The sequence below is a fragment of the Peromyscus maniculatus genome, chromosome 16 (assembly GCF_049852395.1).
Source record: "Peromyscus maniculatus bairdii isolate BWxNUB_F1_BW_parent chromosome 16, HU_Pman_BW_mat_3.1, whole genome shotgun sequence".
NCBI lineage: Eukaryota > Metazoa > Chordata > Mammalia > Rodentia > Cricetidae > Peromyscus > Peromyscus maniculatus.
This window is the reverse complement of record NC_134867.1, coordinates 40,128,934-40,149,551: the sequence shown is the minus strand read 5'-3', so window position 1 is coordinate 40,149,551 and position 20,618 is coordinate 40,128,934. Positions and strand designations below refer to the sequence as shown.

At 44.6% G+C, this 20,618-nt stretch overlaps 2 long non-coding RNA genes across 2 annotated transcripts in view; both read right to left on the bottom strand.

Annotated features, from left to right (window-relative positions):
• Positions 1 to 20,498, bottom strand: part of LOC121823198 (uncharacterized) — a 42,251-nt gene extending 21,753 nt beyond the window's left edge. Inside the window, exon 1 of the long non-coding RNA XR_013045066.1 lies at positions 18,788 to 20,498. This is a non-coding gene — a long non-coding RNA (uncharacterized LOC121823198). The remainder of the gene's footprint in view (positions 1 to 18,787) is intronic.
• Positions 9,876 to 11,056, bottom strand: LOC143268889 (uncharacterized). The gene is made up of 2 exons (XR_013045065.1): positions 10,718 to 11,056; positions 9,876 to 10,154 (listed from the first exon to the last, which is right to left on the bottom strand). It is a non-coding gene; the product is annotated as an uncharacterized LOC143268889 (long non-coding RNA).
• Positions 20,499 to 20,618: the final 120 nt, after the last annotated feature.

The window sequence follows — 20,618 nt, the reverse complement described above, 5'->3', positions numbered from 1 at the left end:
GCACAGCTAATTACTTTCCTCCTCGTATGGTACAAGTGCTTCTAAAGGAGACCAGAGGCTTCAAAAGACAAGCTTTGGCTCAGGAGCCTTAGCCCGGGGGATTTTTCCTGGGGAACATGAGTACGTGAGAGCAGGAAATGTCTGAGTCACATGTGGCCAACCATGAACCTGCTAAGACAGGACAGCTGGCTTGGGAGTCTGGGAGGGATCCTCTGAGTTGGCCTGCCTGTCTGAACCAGCACTCCAAAGCGACAGTCCACATTGGTGCAATCTGCAGTTTCGCATTGTGGGAATCCAATTATAAATTAACTGCTTGTAGAAGCTTCCCGGACTGCTAAGCAAATTGTGATGCATACTCTTGACTATTACTACATCAGAAACAAACATTGAGAGATGGCCCAAGCCTCAGGGCAAGAAATGTAAGAAATGCAACCATCTTGCCAGGAAAGATATTCTAAAGTGTTAAATTTTAACTCTGCTGTTAAACTGTTTAAATAGTATACCCCCCAAGAAACTGGAATGTCCCCGGGAATCTCGCGTTAGGAAAAGAAAAGGTCAGAAGACTTACACCAGCCAGAGGAGGAACTTGTCTTCCATAAGAGGCCACCTTCCAGGGAGATGGAGTAGAGATGATGTTGAGTTTATAAAGCAGGCGGGACACACACACACACACACACACACACACACACACACACACACACGACCACATCCTGACCAGGACTGCTTAGCTATCTGTATCTCTTGCCATGTCAAGACCAAAACCTCATGTCAGGACCCTAAAGATGATCTTGGGGAATCACTGGACCCCTTTTGCCTCTTCCCAATTTGGCCACATGGAAACAATCTGTTTTCCTTGTATTTCTTGAATTGGCCCATTGTGAAGGAGTAGCCAAGCGTGACTTGTGAGAGCTGCCAGTGCCCGGGCTCCATCTAGCTCTAACAACTTGGGAGACAGAAGATTAGATATGGGTCTTGGACCAGAGCCCCTTGCTGAGCAAACTTCCAGGTTTAGCTAAGGTTGTGGAAGGTGTGTTCCTCATGAAACTGACACATGAACAAGAATAAAAGCCATATGCATACCCTTTAACTGCATGAGTGCTAACAGACAAGTAATGGGAGAGCTTTCTTTCCTTGGTAGACCCCAGTGTGCTTCCTCTCTGCTTCTTGTGTAAAGGCTCAGTCTTTGGAACCCCTGAAAAGGCCCCATGTCCTCCCAACCTTTCAAACTAAATCAACATGTGACTTCAAAGCCTCAGAAACAGAAGCCAGGCAGAGGATTTGGATTCAATGCTCACTAAAGAAGAGTCTTTGCCAATGCTAAGCACAGCGTAGAGGCAGAAAAATTCGCCCTCCGAGAATAAACTGATAGAAGATAGTGTTTTTTTAACAAAATCTCAGTCGTTAGATTCTACCAATAAAGACTCGGGAACCAGATGCTGGGGTGAAAGCCTGCTAGCTCAGAGAGGCAGAGAAAGCACCCAGCTGACCTTCCTCCTCAGCCAACATCCCAGAAGCCTTTCTCCTATGGCATCTCAAACAAGACTCTTCCAACTCAATGTCCTTCCCTTCTAATTCCTATAGGTCTCTCTCTCTCTCTCTCTCTCTCTCTCTCTCTCTCTCTCTCTCTCTCTCTCTCTCTCCTCTCTCTCTTTCTCTCTCTCCATCTTCCTGGCTCCCCCTCTTACTCTCTATGGTTTTTTTGGTTTTTTTTTCTTCTTTACTTCCTGTCAACTGGTTGGGGGCTGAGCCACACCATAACTAGAAACAGGTTTTTCCAGTAAATAAGGCAATCTCAGGGTTCACAGTGTGATCAAATATCCTGCAGCAAGATAGATGAACAGAAGTAAAGGACATACATTTATTTGCTAGATGTAATTGATATAGGAGCCCTTATAAGGACCTAAAGAAGCCAGATAGTTAGAGCTGCTCACATCCCGCATATATACTAAACTGAACAAAGAATGTTGTGAACAAGCAGAAAAAAACCATATGGAGAGAACTGAAAGGTCAGTTATTTTAACAAAGACTGTTCAAAATCCTCCCCATGATGATTTCTTGTCCTTGAAGATGGGATATCCAACGTTCCAATGTAGGGAGGGTGTCTTTCAGACGAGAAACTCATTTCTGCCTTTAAGAAAGAACATGACCAGGATGAGGTGGCTCGCACTTATAGTTTCAGAACTCAGAAAGTGAGGCAGAAGAATCGCCATGAGTTCCAAGTCAACCAGTGCTGGAATGAGATCCTACCAAGGCAGGGTGGGGGAGTGGGAGGGTAGGGGTGGGGTGGGGTGGGAGGAAGGCAGGCAGGCAGGAAGGAAGGAAAAGGAAGGAAAAAGAAAAAAAGAAACATCAAAACATACCTGTTGCTTTTTTGCATATTTTTAACCATAATAGTTAAATACTTTATACCATATTTTAACCCCTTCGACAGCAGGGATGTGTTGTTTGAGGAAGTCATTACTGGCAAAAGCAGAGGGTGGAGCAAAGGTGAAAAAAAAAACCCCATAGTATTCGATGGCAGACTGCTTCAGTGATTAACAGGGGTGTCCAAGACCAATATAACGCCCACAGACACAGAGAAAAAGGTATGGTGGTCTGTGGGAGTCCAGCTCTGACCTGCTCCCACCTATTGAAAGGTTCTTGGGTGGAGGAGAGAGGAATGAGGAAATACTAGATAGAAAGATAGACCTAGACAATGAGGAGAAAGACAGAGACACAGGACAGCTTCGGGAGGACTCTAGGTCAATATCCAGTTGCCCAGAGGTTTATTCAAAAGGGCTTTTTATAATATGCCAAGGGACGAGGCAAAAGACTTCCTCCTTGCAAGATCAAAGCACACCTTACAGCCAAGTGTAGACCCTTCCAAACACCTGTTACCCATGCCTGTGGCCAAATCATCCTATTATGCAGCCCTGCTGGGTAAAGCAAGCTCAGATTCTCTGACCTTGAGGAAGGCCTCACTAGGAAGCCTCTTTGGACCACCACAAAAAGGACAGAAGGGAAAGGTATTGTTTTACAGCCCAAATGACCTAATTCAAGATTATGTATTGAATTTTGTTTAAAAAATTTTATTGCATACTTATTTATTGTGTGTGTATGTCTGACTGTATGTGTGTATACCTGTGCATGTACATGTGGCCCAGCACACTTGTGGAGATCAGAGGACAACTTTGTGGGAGTTGATTTTCTCTACTTCTACCACATGGGTCCAGAGACTCAAACTCAGATCATCAGATTTGGCAACAGGTCTCTTGACTGGCTGAACCTTCTTGCCACTCTTGAATTTTCTATTAGCCACATGAAATAAATATAAAAAGGATAAAGAAACAAGTGAAGTTGAGTTTGGTTACCTATTTTATTTAAGTAAACAGAAAGGAAATAAAATTTATAATGCTAAGGAAAGGTTTCACTTTCTTCCTCGGTACAAAGTGACCTAGATCTAGTTTCATCCTTCCCACTCATAGCACATGACTGTTCAGCTACCCATATTAGTCAGAGGTCAGGGGTGGCTACCATCTTGGATAATGAACGTTTAGACTATTACAACTTTAGATATTTTTTTTTCAATTTCAGACCTACAGGCCTGATAAAATTGACTAATTTTAAAACCCAAATCTTTAACCTTCAAAAATAGATTGAATTTATGTATTAGTTCCATTTCCTAGTTGCTATGATAAAATACCTTGACAGAAGAAATTCAGGAAAGGAAGGGCTTCTTCGAGCTCACAATCCCAAGGTTATACTTTCTCATAGCAAAGGGAGTCACGGTGGCAAAAACTTGAAAGAACTGGCCACACTGCATCTGTAGTCAAGAGCAGAGATCATGCTGTTTGTGCTCAGCTCACTTTCTCCATTCCTGTATGGTTTCCTGCCTAGGGAATGGTGCTACCCACAGTGGGTGACTCTTCCTACACCAATTAATCAAGGTAATTCCTCTATAGATAAGCCAACAGACTAACCTGATCCAGATTATATTCACTGAGAACCTTTTTCCAGGTAATGCTAGACTGTGTAACAGGCAACAGCACATCACTTTAATCTATAACCTCCCATCCCTTGTCTCCAAAGTCTCATGTTTATCTCATGATATAAAACTCAGTCTTACTTTAAATGTCTCCATGGTCTTTAAATATTAAAAAAAAATTAGCCGTGAACTTCTATACAATCAAATCAAGTTAGGTATTTCCAACATGTAATGGTAAGAATATATATATATATTTACACTTATCCCCAAAGTAACAAGAATTAATCACAGAAAAAAAAATCCAGCTGGGATAATACTAAATCCTACAGCTACAAGTCTTTCATCTGGGGTTTGTGATGAAATTAGCTGAGCTTCAAAGGGCTTAGGCAGCTTTACTCCGCCCTTGCCACCTCGGCACACACAGATTCTCCATCAGTCTGCAACTTTCCTTGGGGGACATCTCAGAGTCTTGGCTCTGCAACTGAGTCATCACCTTCCTGGATTCATGTACTGCCCTCTCAAGGGCCTTCCCTTCTGTGACTCCAAGCTTGCCACACAGCACCAGACTTCAGCAGCTTTTCATGGCTACCTCCATTCTGCATCTCTTATGGCCTTCAAAACCAGCACCATGTATATAACACTCTCAACATTGTCAGATTCTGCTGCCAGCTTGAGGTGTACCCCAAGTCTTCTTGGACCACAGCTGTACCAGCTTCTGTGTACTGACTCTAGAGTAACTCTTTACAGGATGCTCCCCTGCTATGGTATTGATCTCTCTATCAATCACAGCTGCTTCTTCAGCACCAGCCTGAGTACCATCGTGCCTTGAAATTTCATCTGCCAAACAAATCAGTCCTTTGTCCTTAAATTTAACACCCAAGTTCTGAGGATACTGGCAGAATGAAACCAGATTCTTTGCCAAACTGTCACATGAATAGCCCCTATTCTGGCTCCTGATAGAGTCTTTGTTCCTGTCTGAAACCTCATAAGCTGAGCCTGGACTGTCCATATTTCTCTTAGCATTCAGCTTGCAAGCTTCTACTAGAATGGCCTATTAACCTCTGCTTCCAACATCCATTAGCTTTTCAGCCCAAAGTTCCAATCTCTTCCACATTCCTCCCACAAAACAGTTCAAAGGGCATAAAAGCCATAGAGTCAGGTTTATTACAACAATGGCCTCACTTCTCAGTACCAATTCCTGTCTTAAGTTTGTTCCTTGTTACTGTGATAAAAATCACCTCAATAAAATACCAAACTGTTGTGGAATATTTCTTTACACTGTGAGAAGATGTGTCATTGTGATTGCTTTAATAAAGAGCTGAATGGGCAATACCTAGACAGGAAGAAGTTAGGTGGGACTTCCAAGGACAGCTCCTCCATGGCCTCTGCATTAGCTCCTGCCTCTAGGATCCGGCCCTGTTTGAGTTCCTGTCCTGATTTCCTTCAGTGATGAACAGCAATGTTGGAGTGTAAGCCAAATAAACCCATTTCCTCCCCAACTTGCTTTTGGGTCATGGTGTTTTGTTGCAGCAATAGAAACCCTAACTAAAGTAACATATCAGCACCAGATCCTCTTTGGATATATTATGGCTTCCATTTTAGTGTTTTTATGGGATTCCTTAGTGTGTAAACTAGTGGGTCTCTGATTCTTGTACCTTCTCTTGGGCTCTTTTCCTTCTGTTAGTTTGTCTTGTCCAACTTTGATGAGATCATTTTTATTTTATCTTATGGTATTTTATTTTGTGATTTTTAAAAAAAAATCAATTAATGAATGAAAACCTAGCCACTAAGGTAAATATTAACAACCGAACTGTCATTTATACCTGCTGGAAGAGAGAAAATCAGATCAGTTTTCTTTAATGGAGTGACACTGGTTATATCAATCATCTCAGGGCAGGCCTCATATTCAGAAGTAGTTGACCAACATATAATGGAATCCACAGTTTTTTGTGTGTGCTTTTATTTGATTATAGCTTAATGGGTTTTTTTTTTCCTTTTGGGGTGTTGTTTTGTTTTGTTTTCTTGGTTTTGTTGTTCTGTTGAGTTTTGTGGGGTTTTTTTGCAAAAAGAACTTAAAGTTGGGTGAGTAGGGAGGGGGAGAAGTACCTGGAAAGACTTGGGGGAGGGGAAGCATAAGATCAAAATATATTTAAATTTAAAAATTGTTTTAAATAATGAAAAATTTAAAAAGCCAAGATAAAAGGAAAAATTAATTGATGAATATGTAAACCAAAGGGAAAGGGGGGGAATTACCTCAATAAAAGCAACTTAACAAGAAAAGGTTTATTTAAGCTCACTATTCCAGGACATGTCCATCACACCAGGGAGGTCACAACAGCAGGAACTAGAGAGAACTAGCCATATTGTATCCCAGTCAGGAGCAGAGAGCAATGGATTAATGAACACACTCACTCAGTTCATTTCCTTCATTCTTATACAGTTCAGGAACATCCACATAGAGTGTATTTTCCCATACCAATTAATGTAATCAGTGTAATCCCCAATAAACTGTTGTGATGCAATATTACAAAAATATTTCTTACATTCTAAGAGACTGTATTGCTGGGCCTCACACTAGCGTTAATAATACACCTTGAGGTCACTTAAGATCTAAGACTATATTCTACTGTGCACTCAGCCTATTTATTTAACCTTCTTTTAAGATAGTGGTTCTCAACATGTGGGTCACAACCCTTTTACAAGGGTCGAATATCAGATATTTACAATTCATATCAGTAGCAAAATTACAGTTATAAAGTAACGATGAAAATAATTTGGGGGTGGGGGTGGGCATCATCACAACATGAGGAACTATATTAAAGGTTTGAAGTGTTAGGAAGGCTGAGAAACACTGTTTTAAGAGAACAATGAGCTGGGCAGTGGTGGCACACGCCTTTAATCCTAGCACTCGGGAGGCAGAGGCAGGTGGATCTCTGTGAGTTCGAGGCCAGCCTGGGCTACAGAGTGAATTCCAGGATAGGCTCCAAAGCTACCCAGAGAAACCCTGTCTCAGAAAAAAAAAAAAAAAAAGAGAGAACAATGAAATCATCAACCTTACTGGCTTTGGATTTCCTGTTTAATCAACTTTTACAACATAAACTAATGCACAGCTGCACTGTTACATACTCAGAGCTGGTCACTAACTCATTTAACCCTTGCATTTATATGCATTCATTAATTCATAAAACCCTTGTGTTTATAAACACATCCACAGGCAAACTTAACCTAGACAATCATTCTGAGACTCTTCCCAAGTAATTTTAGTTGTGTCAGGCTGACAACTAAAACCAACAATCGCAATGTCCAATCTACTTTTTGTTCTAAAATCTTCCACTTAGAGAGGAGTCTATTCCTGTAAACTTGGTCTAAAGCCATATTTACAGTGAGTGTCTGTGCCAAGAAAACCACAGGCATAGCTCACCAACCCTCTACCGTCAAACTGACGCACACATTTCAAACCACAGAGACAAAAAAACCCAAATCTTTTTAAGTAATTAAGCAATGATTAAAACTTAACACCTTCTAGAAAGGAAGCTCTTTGATGTTGGTATTTAAACTTCTAGACTCAAGCTCAAACTCCCCACAAGGTTTAACCGAAGGAAAACAACCAATTCTACCATCCAAAATATTATTATTTCCATAATTCTACTTATTTTTTTCCTGGAAGAAATATAATTTCAATACAATATAATCATCACCATCACAACCATTTTCCACAAAACTGTTAACAGGTCATTTTTAAGGCAATGAGAAGACACAGAACACGGACAGCGTGGTCTGCAGAGCTGGGACTCATGTTTGTCCTCACACAGTCAGACCTGGTGCCCATGTCCTGCAAAGCAAGATCGGGACAGAATCTCCCCACTTTTCTCAACTTCAATAATTCACTGCTTGTCTCTCAGACTTCCAATCTTTATAAGGCAACATGCCTGGAATATAAGTCAAAACCACACGCTGCACGCAGATTTCCTGCTAGTTTACTCTTTTCTTTTCGGGACATTTTACCTCCCCAAGCCCATCAATATGTTCAGCTATGTAGCTGGGTAGCCTGGTGTGTGCCACCACGCCTGCTTCTGGGAACCTGGCTGTGGGCCAGCAACTTCCTGGGCTGTCTCTGTGGTGAGTCCTCCAAAATGGCAACACAAAGACGCAGCAGGAGGAGTCTGGAGCAGGAAGCTTCCGGGCTGGAGTTGGGACCTCAGCTCACCCCTGTCTCCAGCCTCCATCCTTGAACTGAATCACCCATTCTTCTGCAGGCTCTTCAGGCTGCTGTTAATTCCTGCAGATTTGGCCTCACCAAAGACTACAATCATGTCAGGCAGTTCCTTAAAATCTGCTCCCCTTTCCCATCCCCTCCTCTCCTATCCTGTCCCCTCTCCTCCCCTCCCCTCCTCTCCTCACCCATTCCCTTCTCTTCCCTTCCCCTCTCATCCCTTCCCCACTCGCTACACATGAAGCAAGTGTTATAACATTGAACTATACCCCTCCACACACACACTCCTCTCTCCACGCATATCCATACCCACACATACATCCCATTAGTTCTGTTTCCCTGAAGATTCCTGACTTATACAATCGTGCTTAATATATCACAAGTTTAGTTGGCAATGCAATGGAGTTAGCTACTATTTATATTTCACTAACCCTCAAAAATCCCTTCTGAACAGGTTGGTTGGCCTCCCTTGCTGCGTGATCCTCATGGGGTTACAACCTTCATACCGAGTGGAACCATGATGACAATTCACTTTAAAGCTGCTTCTTTCCCTCAGTTTCTATCTCCAGAAGAAGTGTTTGGAATCTGTGGGTATTACCCATCTTTTGAAGTCACCAGGAAGGAGTCTTGTGGCTCTGTTGCTTCTGCAATCCACCTTGTGATCATGAGGAAGTCCGCCTTAAGATGAGGAAGGACAGAGAAGTACGGAAAAAGCACGTAGATATCTGTGAACCATAAAGTCCTTGGTCCTCACACCAAATCCCTGGATCGAGTCTTGTTTAAGGCCCATCAGCTCATTCCCAGGATTGATGTGTCTGAACACAGACGTATTCACAGACGTGGCCTTTGCTTTGCACGCTGGCTCTGCTGTTTTACTGAGCAAGAGCCTTTACAGAATTCTCTACTGTGAATATCACCTGTCCCCCAAACTTCAGATTGTTCATGCTTATTTGTCTTCTCGTGTCTCACCAGAACTAGAGCACTGCCCAATACAGTGGCCACTTAGCAGGGTGGTTTAAAACCCTGAGCAGCCCTGGCAACAAAAAAGACAACAGAATCCCTCCAGCCCCTGACATCATCCACCGAGGAGCAGGTGAGATAGATTCCTGGACCGGAGATACCGCTTTGCTACGGGTAATTTCCCAGCACCCGTCAGTGTTCTCATCTGCCTCGAAAGCCAACTTTGCAGCACGTGTCTTCTTAGCCCCACCCTTAATATCCTGACTTTTCCAGCTGAAGATCTACTACATGGTTAGTTCAGCTCTTCAGGTGGTGAGGTGCTGGGCTGTGAAGGACTAACGCCAGAAGGGCCTTTAGAGAGAGGTGATGATGGTAAGCTGTTGAAGGAGGAAGAAACGGTGGAGGTTTCATGATCTGGACCACCATCCTTAATCAGCAGAATGGCAATCCATGCCAGTTCTCTTCTATAATTTTCTCTTCCTTCCTTCCTCCTTCCTCTCTTTTGTTCTTTACTTCTTTTCCTTTCTTTCTTCTTTCTTTAAAAAAAAAAAAAAAAGCCAGGTGGTGGTGGAGCATGCTTTTAATCCCAGCACTCAGGAGGCAGAGCCAGGTGGATCTCTGTGAGTTCGAGGCCAGCCTGGGCTACAGGATGAGTTCCAGGAAAGGTGCAAAGCTACACAGAGAAACCGTGTCTCGAAAAAAGCAAAAACAAAAACAAAAACAAACAAACAAAAAAAAACCAGGAAACATATACTAATTTTATTAGAACAATAGCAACAGAAAGTTTCTAATTTCTCAGAAGGTAAATAACGTGCAGCCAGGGCCATCTGGGAACTGTCACAAGACCAAACTCTGTCATCACGTTCTTGTTCGGATGGCTCCTTGCCACACTGAAGGTCATCAAGGACAGCTGCTACCAGAGCCACTGAGAAACCACTCTTTTCACTGGGGGCGGCTTCGTGGTCAAGGCCTCAGACAGAAGGCTGAGAGGATGCAGCTTGTGTTTGGAAACTTTCGCTGTGGAAAGAGCGTGTGGAGATAAGGAGCAGAACCTTGCTTACTTCTCCAACTTTAAACAACAAAAGACAACAACCCAAATTATGAATCAACCTAGTAATGTTTCTTCCATAGTCTGCCTGGGTGTTCTGTGAGGAACCCTTTCTCATCCCCACCCTCCTGGGTGACAGAAAAAACGGATAGCAGGGGGCCAGGACACTAGCAGATGGTCCGGGTGGCACTCTGGGCTCCTTCGTTCCCTTTCTGCTGGAGCGGTAGGTGTCCTTTCTGGTGTGGGGGAGGGAACTTGATGGGGGAGGGAAGGGCCACCCACCCATCACCTCTTCTTGAAGCCTTTTTGTTTGCGTTCATAGAACAGGTCTGTCTTAGGGTTCCCCAAGATGACAAGCTTTGAGCAATTCTCTCTCTCTCTCTCTCTCTCTCTCTCTCTCTCTCTCTCTCTCTCTCTCTCTCTCTCTCTCTCTCTCTCTCCTCCTGAATGGTGCATCAGAGACCATGGGATCTCCACAGATCACACAGCAGCTGTGGCAAGATCCATAGTTACACTCATCACGCATGCGTACCAGGCACAGATGCTCCGGGCAGCTTTTCCCACGAAGTTTTGTACATATGAAGAAACCGAGTCACTTGCCAGGACCCCGAACACAGGGGAGTCTTGAAAATGCAGTATCTGCTCATCTTAATTCTACCTTAATCAAGCAAAACTTAGGGAGCAGTCAAGGTGCATCACAAGGCGGGTTTTCCGTCATGAATGGTGCCCGCTGTTTCTATCTAGTCAGTCACAGCAGAGGCTGTCGGCCAGGGGATGCCGGTGAGTTCGTGGACAACCAGTGGGCCATCCGTGGTTTCCATTCCCTATGGAACAGAACCACTCACTCTCAGCAATAGACAGCTCAGCTTTCAACCCAGTGTGGGGGACCTCCACACTTCTTCGCTCTCATTGTGACTACTCTGGTGATCACCGGGTGGATCTCAGAACCCATTTGTGCCTCTCTGCTGTGACTCACATCACTTTCCATAATATATTCCTGAATCCAGCGTACAGACAGAGCTGATTATTTTAAGAGGTGCCCAGGGACAGGAGGTTTGGAGATTATCACTCAGAGCCTGCTCAGATCTCTTTACCTTTTTATGATATGCAGGAAACGATCTTTTACCAGGTTGGTGACCTTGGCCTGTCACGAAGGTGTGCATTCCTTTCTGCAGTGGGTGGTTTTGCCCAGCACCACTAGTCAGAGTCCCGTCTTAAATGATGACTGCTCACATTGGGCAAACAGAAAAGGAGTGGGCAGTGTATAAAGTGTGCTGGGACCGAGGGCTGAAAGAAAGCGGCTGCAGCTGTGATCAGCCAATACAATGGCTGTGATTTTTCCAGCACTTTCTCTCTCCCAGGCCCTGTGACCAGACTCTCATATCTGTCTACTCTACTAAGACGAATGCAATGACTGAGCATGAGGCTCCCAAGCTGTGACAGTGGACCACGGCCACACAGCTATCAAACGATGGGGCTGGGACTGGAACCCAGACAACGTTGACCTCACTCTTAGTTAGCCCTGCATTCTGTGGCAATGAAACTGCATAAATACCTCAATTTGGAAATGACAGCCCTTATCTTGGACTTTTTAGAGACGCACTGGGCAATTTTGCTTCCCAAACATCACAATTTTTTTTTTTGCACTTAAAAAGGAAGAAAAGACAAGAAAAGCCCAAGTCATTCCTTTTCCTTTGTGTGGGGTTGTTGTTGCGGTTGTTTTTAATATATGGTCTCATTTAAATTGTTCCTCCGTATTTTTTTTTTGGCTTAAAAAGCACAAATGCACGTGCAGACAACACACACACACACACACACACACACACATACACATACACACACACACATACACATACACACATACACACACACACACACACACACACGTTATGTTTTATTTTGAGAAAGGACTATTTTGTTGCTCAGGCTGAGGCTCAGCATGAACTCTGGACTCGAACACGTCTCCTCCCATCTCAGCCTGCAGAACAGCTACCGCTGGACATCCCCACACCCGGCTCATTATAGTTTGGTTGTGAAAAATGCGTTTTTATAGCCTTCTACCAAACTGTGAAGGTATTTCAATCTGAAATGAATGACTGAGAAGTTAGGTGGAGGCATAGGGCTTGTTTGGCAGGCAATATGGGAGTGGCAGGAGACAGAAGCAGAAAGCATACCCTGATGGCGCCTTGCCTGTCACCTGGAGCAAACTGAAATGTTAAGCAGTAAGCATGCTTTGCAAATAAAGGAAACACACAGTTAAAAAGACTCAGTTGTCTCTACCACTATTTGGCAGTTGCTAGGAGCCCCAAGGTGAGAGGAGAAACCAGTTTCAAGATTAAGCTCAAAGGTCCCTTCCTATGACAGGATTTCCTGACTGCTCCCAGCCCACTGGGTTAGAACTGACATTTCCCTGTAGCTATCTCACCAGAGGCGCAGGCATTTCATAAAGCTGCAGCAAATCTTCCACTTTATAACCCCTCTCCCCCCCCCCAAAAAAAAGAGATTGTCTTGTTCTCTCTTGAATGACAGTCAGGATTGTCCTGGCCATGTTAACATGTTTTCCCCACATGACAAGTGTCCATGAAGACAAAATTGCTTTCAATAATATAGACTAGCAAGACATCACCTTCTCATTGCCCTCTGATTTCAAGTCAAAAGTTAGGCAAGCTGGGGTTGGGGATTTAGCTCAGTGGTAGAGTGCTTGCCTAGCAAGCGCAAGGCCCTGAGTTCGGTCCTCAGCTCTGGAAAAAAAAAAAAAAAGTTAAGCAAGAAATACACATTCACACCAACTCAATGCAGTAATTCTCTCATAGAGGTCTATCTGTCGAGGTGTACACATGCTTAGACCCTCTAGAAACTTAGAGGTTGGTTTGGTGGAGTAGGGGAGGGATGCCTTTTCCTGCTCACTGCTTGTCTCATAAGAACCCTCATTAGGAAAGGTGAACTATGGAAACTGGAGCCTGGGTTTGGTGATGTGGGTGGTTGGAGACAACCTGGTTTAGATAACAAAGGTGTGTTCTGAGTAATAAACTGGGAGGGACGGAGCAATGTCTGGTCATTCACATTCTGCTCTTTGTCCCTTGCCTGAAGGTTTAAGGACAGGTTTTTCTAGCAGAGAGCAAAAATTATACCTCTAGAATGAGCCTCTCATGGCTTCAGAGAAAATTTTCATGGTCTATGCCAGAAGAGAAGGGCAGAAAGTCACAGGTTCCTGCTTTCTCTTTCCTCTTTGCACAAATGCCAAAACACCACATTCCCCGTGTCCTGAAGGTGAGGGGAGAAATTAGTTTCAAGATTAAGCTCAAAGGTCCCTTCCTCGTGGGACATACCTAAAATAAAAACCAGTGGCAAATGTCCAAAATAAAAACCAAGAAAGTCAGGTAAATCAGGAGTCGTGTGAAATGATGCCATGGTAACGGAGATGTAGCTCATCTGCAGAATTACAGGCCAAAGAGAAATATTCTTATATTTCTGTACAATTAAGATTCTTGAGAAAAGTTTACTGAGATGTGGAACCCGAGATAGAAGAACAAGGCTCAAAGTTAAAAGTGATTATTAAAGGAGAATTCCAGAGCCATTTACCTCCTCCCCAAAGGTACATGCAAGGTCAAGGGTCAGGGTTGGGGGATGGGAGGGTGGTGAAGCCTCAGGACCACAGAGACACCTGACAGGCACAAAGCTCGGAGTTCCAGTCTTGCCTTCTTGAGGAAATCAATTGAGACTTCTGACCATAAGCAGCTAGGTCTCTCTTTCTTTGTATTTCCAAGGAGGGTTTGTCTGTACTAAGGAAGAATAGATTTCTCTTTCTGTCTCAAAGATGGAAAGGTCTAGGCTGACTTTGGGAGGTCCCCTTGCCTGCCTGCTGCAGGCACCAGCAGGTGCGGGGTGACTGACACCTGAGGTAAGAATTTAGACAAGAGGAGGCAGGCCTAGCCACATGCATTTGTATCCTAACGCTAGTAGGCTGAGGCAGGAGGATTAAGAGTTCGGGACTAGTCCAGTTTTAGGGCAGACTTTGTCTCCATAACAAACAAACAAAGGACAAAAGAAAGCCTCTTGTTTGCTACAGCTAAGAAATGCCTCCTGTGGAGACCACCACTGACATCCAGTACAATAGTAATAACGCCGATATTAAACACTAAGCAGGAACGCGTGCCCTCTTACTCTCTCTCGACCAAATGAAACATGTCTCCTGTTCGAATCCAATCACCCAACTGCCAACATAACTAAGAAAAGGCACACCCCACTTTTGAAAAGACGAGCTGTCACATCATGATTTGATAGCAGTTCAAAGACTCCTGTGCCCAGGGGAAAAAATATATTGATTTCTGCTTTCTTTTTATGACTCCCACTCGCCAACACCATTTCTGAAAATTCATTCTTCAGCCCATGAAGAACTATTTTAGGGTCAGCGCATCTATGTGGAGTGCCAGTCCCAAAGTTATCAAATTCTGACGCCAGTAAATTAATTGATTTCATTGGTACCCAAATCCGTGTGAAACCATCTGCCTGGATGCTGGTGACAGGTAAGAGCAGCAGAGAGAAGGTTTAAAGCAGCTGGAATCAGAGCAGCTCTGGCCAGGAGGAGCCTCCTTGTCTGCCAGAAGAGGACAGAGAACAATGTGGGGCACAAGAGTGCTTGCTGAGTTCCCTTTCTGGTGTGTGGAGGGGAAGGGGGTGGGGGGTGGTACGCACTGAAACAGGAAGTAATGGGGCACTGGGAACAGACTGTACTTCTCTAGGTCACTCAGTTCTTTTGAGCAACATTTTCTTTGTTTGAACCCAGTATTTTGAGTGATGCTGGGAGCTGTCTTCTCAAAGTGCACAGTAGCTATCCTTTTGGGAGACGGACCACACAGGGCTGCAAATTATGCTCACTGGGCTCTTGTAGCTGCAGAGATCTGACACTCCAGGTGACGGGGGATGTTGTAAAGACAAATGGGAAAGCCAGAAGAGAAAAGTAACCAGTGAACTAGACTCGGGGAGCTTAGAGTATACAGCAGCTCCACCGAGCCTTCCAGCTGCTGCAGCCGTGAGACCTGGACAAGGCCTTGTTCTTGACCCCCATCTCCCACCCAAACAAGGGATCTTCTTCGCTTGCTAATTTTCTACCCTCTGTGCTTGAGAGGTAGCCTCTGCTTCTGTATTTTCCTCTTTTGCGCTATGGTTTACACCCCAGATCTTCCTCTGAAAGAGAACTTAGGATGGCCTGACCCTGAGTGAGATCATATTCAGCACGATGAACAGAAAATCAACTCGACAATGGTTTCAACCAATAAGCATTTCTTTTTCTCTCCGCGGCAGACATGCAGAGGTGAATGGTCATAGACATTGGCTCAGCGGCTCAATGCAAACACTGATGACTCAGGCGTCCAGTATCCACAGTCTTCCAGTTTTGTGTGTGGTGCGTGCGTGCGTATGTGTATGTGCAAGGGTACATATGTGCATGCATATATGTGCTCATTTGGGTGTGCAAGTGAGCATGCATGTGTGTTCACTGGCATAGGGCGCCAGAGGTAGACTTCAAGTATCTTCATCAATCATTCCCCACTATATGTTATGAGGCCGGGTTTCCCATTGGACCTGGAGCTCATTAGTTGGGCTAGACTGAGTAGCCAATGAGCTCCAAGAATCTACCATCTCCTTTCCCCCACCACACCCCCCATCGCTGGTGGTACAGACTTTTTGCCTGCTGCTGATGTGGATGCTGTCGATCTGATTCAGGCCCTCGTGCGTAGGTAGCAGGAACTTTGCCAGCCAAGCCATCTCCCACGTCTCACTGCCATTTTTAGCTGTGGCTTTGTTTTCTCCTCAGACGGATTGCCTGAGGGTTGCAGATCGCCACTGTCCAGTAGACATCACCGTGTGTACCATCAAAGCAGGGACCCAGAAAAGGGTCAAGGCCAACCTGTTCTCTGGCTTCATCTGTTCCCGTGGTGCTCTCCAGTCATACACATACAGACTTTTGCTTACAGATCATTGATCAAAATGAAGTCGTATGACCATATGTAGCTACACCTAAGGTCAGAAAAGTAGCATTGAGCATTTAAAGCCGCAATAGCAAGAAAGCTGTGAGATAGGAGATTGAAGGGAAAAAACAAAAAGACTCTTGAAGTGAGATGGTGAGGTACACCTGCACATCGCAACTCTCCATGTAGCCGTCTAAGAGAAACCATATGAGGTGCCAGTTTCCAAAGAAACCGGGGGCAAGTCACACTCAGTACCTGTGGCTCCTCCCAGCCCATCTCACCTCATCCTCACCCCTAAACCTCTCCAGCCCAGGAGCTGGGCTTCACCTTCCTCCCCCCAGCTTCTCTTTCCTGTATAAACCAGCCATTTTGGCGACTAGCTCTCTTGGTTCTTCTCTCCCTCTGGGCCTCTTGGCTCCTGGCTGGCTCACTTTTGACCTTTTGGTCTCTTGGTCTGAGGCTCCTCTCTTGGTCTGCTTGTCCTCTCCTCCCTCTCTCTTCTCTTCCTCTCTCGATCTCCCCACTTCTTTCTCTTCTCGAGGTCCAGTGCGGTCTAGACCTTCCCAGTTGCCTCCGGCTGTACTATCTCTCTCATATCTACAATAAAACACTTCTCAGCCAGACCTAGGAGCGGTCATGTCCTCCTTTTCATTCAGTGGGTGACTTTCCTGTCCCACAAATAACTACTTTGAGGCAGAGGATATCATGGCAAGATCAGATAATAGCATGACAAATGAGAGAGATATACTAGCAAAAACCAATAATGCTTTCCTTAGTATAGCATACTGATAACATGTAAACACTTGGACCTCCCATCAGTGACCCAGTTACATTGTAGCCAACCATAAATTAAATTACATGATGTCACCCTATATCTCTTAATAAGCTTGGTTTTTTTCTTCTTTTGATTATTTGATAAATACTTGTCCAGGGCCAGGAGATGTGGCAGTGAGGGAAATAAGGAGTTCATCTTTCTGGTAAAATTTCTAGTCACTCTCAGTAAAAAGTTTATCTTTCCAATAACAAGAGACAAGTTAAAGAAATATGTGTGTTACACGTTTACCCACATATGAATTTCTTAAATCTCATATTAAGTCCCTTTTTTGTGTTCCTATAAGCCTGCTGCATTCTTTGGTAATTATAAACACAATTTCAATAATTATTTGTGGAGATCGTGTCACATACATTTATACATTTTGGGGGAAACACGTAGTGTGTATACAACACAGGTGAGTGTACATAATTCACAGCGAGCTCTCCAGATGGTGATAAACACGGCATCAAACAGAAAGTCAGATAAGGAACAGTGTGGAGACAGAGGCCTGGGGAAGTGTGCGGGGTTAAGGGTATTGGTTGTTATTTATAGACTGGTGAAGAGAATGTAAAACTGGGTGCCCTAGCTACAGGTTCTCAAGCCCTCTGTCTTAAAAGGAAACCGGCAAACATGTCTGCCCTGATAAAGGGAAGGAAATGCCACAGCCTGGGCACAGTGTGTGTTACTAACTGTTGTCGCTAGATCATGCTCTGTTCTCAGCTTTCAGTTGGTTTTATTTGGCTTATTGATTTCCTCTAAGCCACGTTGAGTTTGGTCTTCAAATCGCAGCTCTCCTCCTGAGCAGTAGTTCAATGTACATTTAGCTTTGGATGATCCACCCTCACCCCAAATTTGTTTTCATGGTTTAAAAACCTACCCAAGGCTACAGAGGGGACCAACATATACTTGAATATTCTCCAATGATTAGGCATTGGAAATTTACCAAAGAAGCCAAAACACTGGTCATTTATTCCTTTCTCTATTTACTTTACAAAATTTGTATAATTGGATTTTTAAAATATATAGATTTTTATTTATTTTCCTTCTAATCTTACTAGCCTGTAAAACCTAACTTCCCACCACCACCCCCACACCCCAAACCCCAAATTTAGCAGGCTGCAACATTGTAACTTCTTTAAGAAAAGATCTCCTGGACTGCAGGTGTGGCCCAGTTGGTGGAGTGTTTGGAAGCACCCATGGAGCTAATGGGATTGCACTCCAGCATTGCCGAAACCTGGTATGATGGTGCACACCTATAATCCCAACACTCGGGAGGTGGGAAGATCAGGAAGACAGGAAGATCAGACACTTAAGGTCATCCCTGGCTACTGGGTGAGTGCAAAGCCAGACTTCGATACATGAGACCCTAACTCAAACAGACAAATAAACAAACAAAACAAAACGCCCTTTTCCCCCCATTAAAATCCAGACTAAGCCACTCCCCTGTCCCCACTCCCCACCACACACACACTTAAAATTCTTTAATTTCCTTGTTCTCCTTGAGAATTGGCACAGCTTTAGGTAGTTGAGAATTGCCTGTTCCCCAGTGAATGCAAGCTCCACGGGGGTAGGTGCCCTGTCTGCTTTGCGCAGGTCAGCATTTAAGGGCATAGCTACCTTCGGTAGCCACAGAAGCACTCAAGAACAGTTAGTGAATTCATAAGCATCCTCAGCCTCCCAGGGACCACAACAGTGCTTTGGAAGGATGCTCTGCAGTGGCTGATGTGCTTGTGAATCTTCGTTGCAAACCCTTCCACACAAGTGGAAGGTTTAGTCCCATGCCCTCCCTGCCACCGGGAGCGCAGCCAGTCCACCTCACCTGCCAGGCTTCTTCCGGAAAGTGCTTCAGCTAAAGTCCTGGAAGCCCCAATCATGTCCTGTTCTAGCTTGTATTCAGGGCTGGTAAGGTATAGCTTCACTTCTCACACCCATCTAGGACACCCCTACAAGGCCACCCCGACTTCAGAGCAGCTTGTGAGGTTGGGATGTCCTCTTGCTCTGCTTCCTCCCACCCTCACCCAGCAGCCCCTTTTACAAGAGGCTTATGCCAGCAGCACTCCCTAAGAAAGGTTTTGCATCTTACTCTCCAATTCCTCAGCTGCTTCCTGAGTAAGCCAGCCTGTGATAGCCACCAAAACAGAGCCTGCAAATTGCATACTGTGGTCTATCCTACTCCATACTCCTAAACAGCAAAGTGCAGTAATTTATCTTTGCACCCATACAATGACTAGAAATGTTTTTCATGGGATGTAGATCATAAACACATCAAAGGAAAATAGTCTCGCAGACAGTGTAAAGCCTTCGTATTCCAAGTGTGGTCCTAGCTCCGAAAATGATGGTATTCGCTGTGTACTTTTCCCAGAAATTCAGAAAGCTGAAGAGTCACCTGAGTCAGATCTACTGAATATGAACCTGCACAAGATCACCAAGGTCTATACTGCCATCAAAGTCTGAGGAATACTGGGCTATGTAACACACATAGCACATGTTAGCTGATAATTTCTAATCTGCACAACGTCTTCATAACAGTTGGCCTAAGGATAGGGCTTTCTTTCATTCAGCAAAGACTGAATGCCATGCCAAGATTCCAGCCTTATAGAGCTTGAATTCTAAGAAGCAGAGAAAAATTAATAAATGTGAATATACATGCAGTGTGTGTGGCGGGGAGCAGAAAGGTGTCCTTAAAAACAGAGTGGGATAAAGAGAATGGAGAGTGGGTTGCAGTCTAAAATTTTTGCAAACATGGTGATAAGCAGAGAACTGAAGCAGCTTGTTTGAGGATAGGTCTAGAGTGTTGTCTATATTAAGGGCAAGGGCACTAAAGTGAATGTAAGGGAATGAAGAGAGGCAACCTGACAGGTCCGGTTACAGAGGCAAAAGGGCTGATCTCTTGATGAGAGATTACGTAATAATTTGCCATTTGACAATTCATTATTAAAATGGACATGCATTTTTTTGTGGTAGTTGTTTGTTTTTTTTCTACGAACAAATTGCTTACCCAAGCACATTGGATTTGCATTGTGGGAGTCCGCACAAACTATTTTAAAAAAACAGAGGTTCAAGTTCCGCAGACAAAACTGGCAGAAATTGGGGAAGGCTTTTTCCGAACTCTTCTAAAACCTCAGACTCCATGACGCCTAGATTGCTAGACGGAAGAGATAGATGACCGTGGTGTCTGGGTTGTGGACCGAGGCAAAAGTGTGCAACCCCAGGTCACTACCAAAACAGAAGGAGGAATTGCGGAAGGTGGTGTCAAGTTTAAAGAAAGTCACCTTCGGATTAGAGTTCCTCACGTATCCCAGAAACCGGGGTCAGAATACAGACGAGGCACGCCTAGTTTCAAGTCTCAGGGTAGTCCACCCCTCCTCCAACTCAGTTTAAGGCTTCCGCCCACGCCCTACTCCACTAGCCAGACCTCGCCCACGCCGGGCGTCCTTATCCACTTTAGAGCCGCCCAGGACCCGCCTCCTCTTGCAGACCCCGCCTCAACTCCCACCCTCGTCCGCGATCTCCAATCAACGCTTACAAATCGCGTGTTGGTCCCGCCCCTCTGCCCAGACCACGCCCCTTACGGTCCGCCTCTGCCTCTACCTCCACACTTCGCCCTGCCAAGGCTCCGCCTCCCTCTAAAGCCACGCCCCCTTACACGC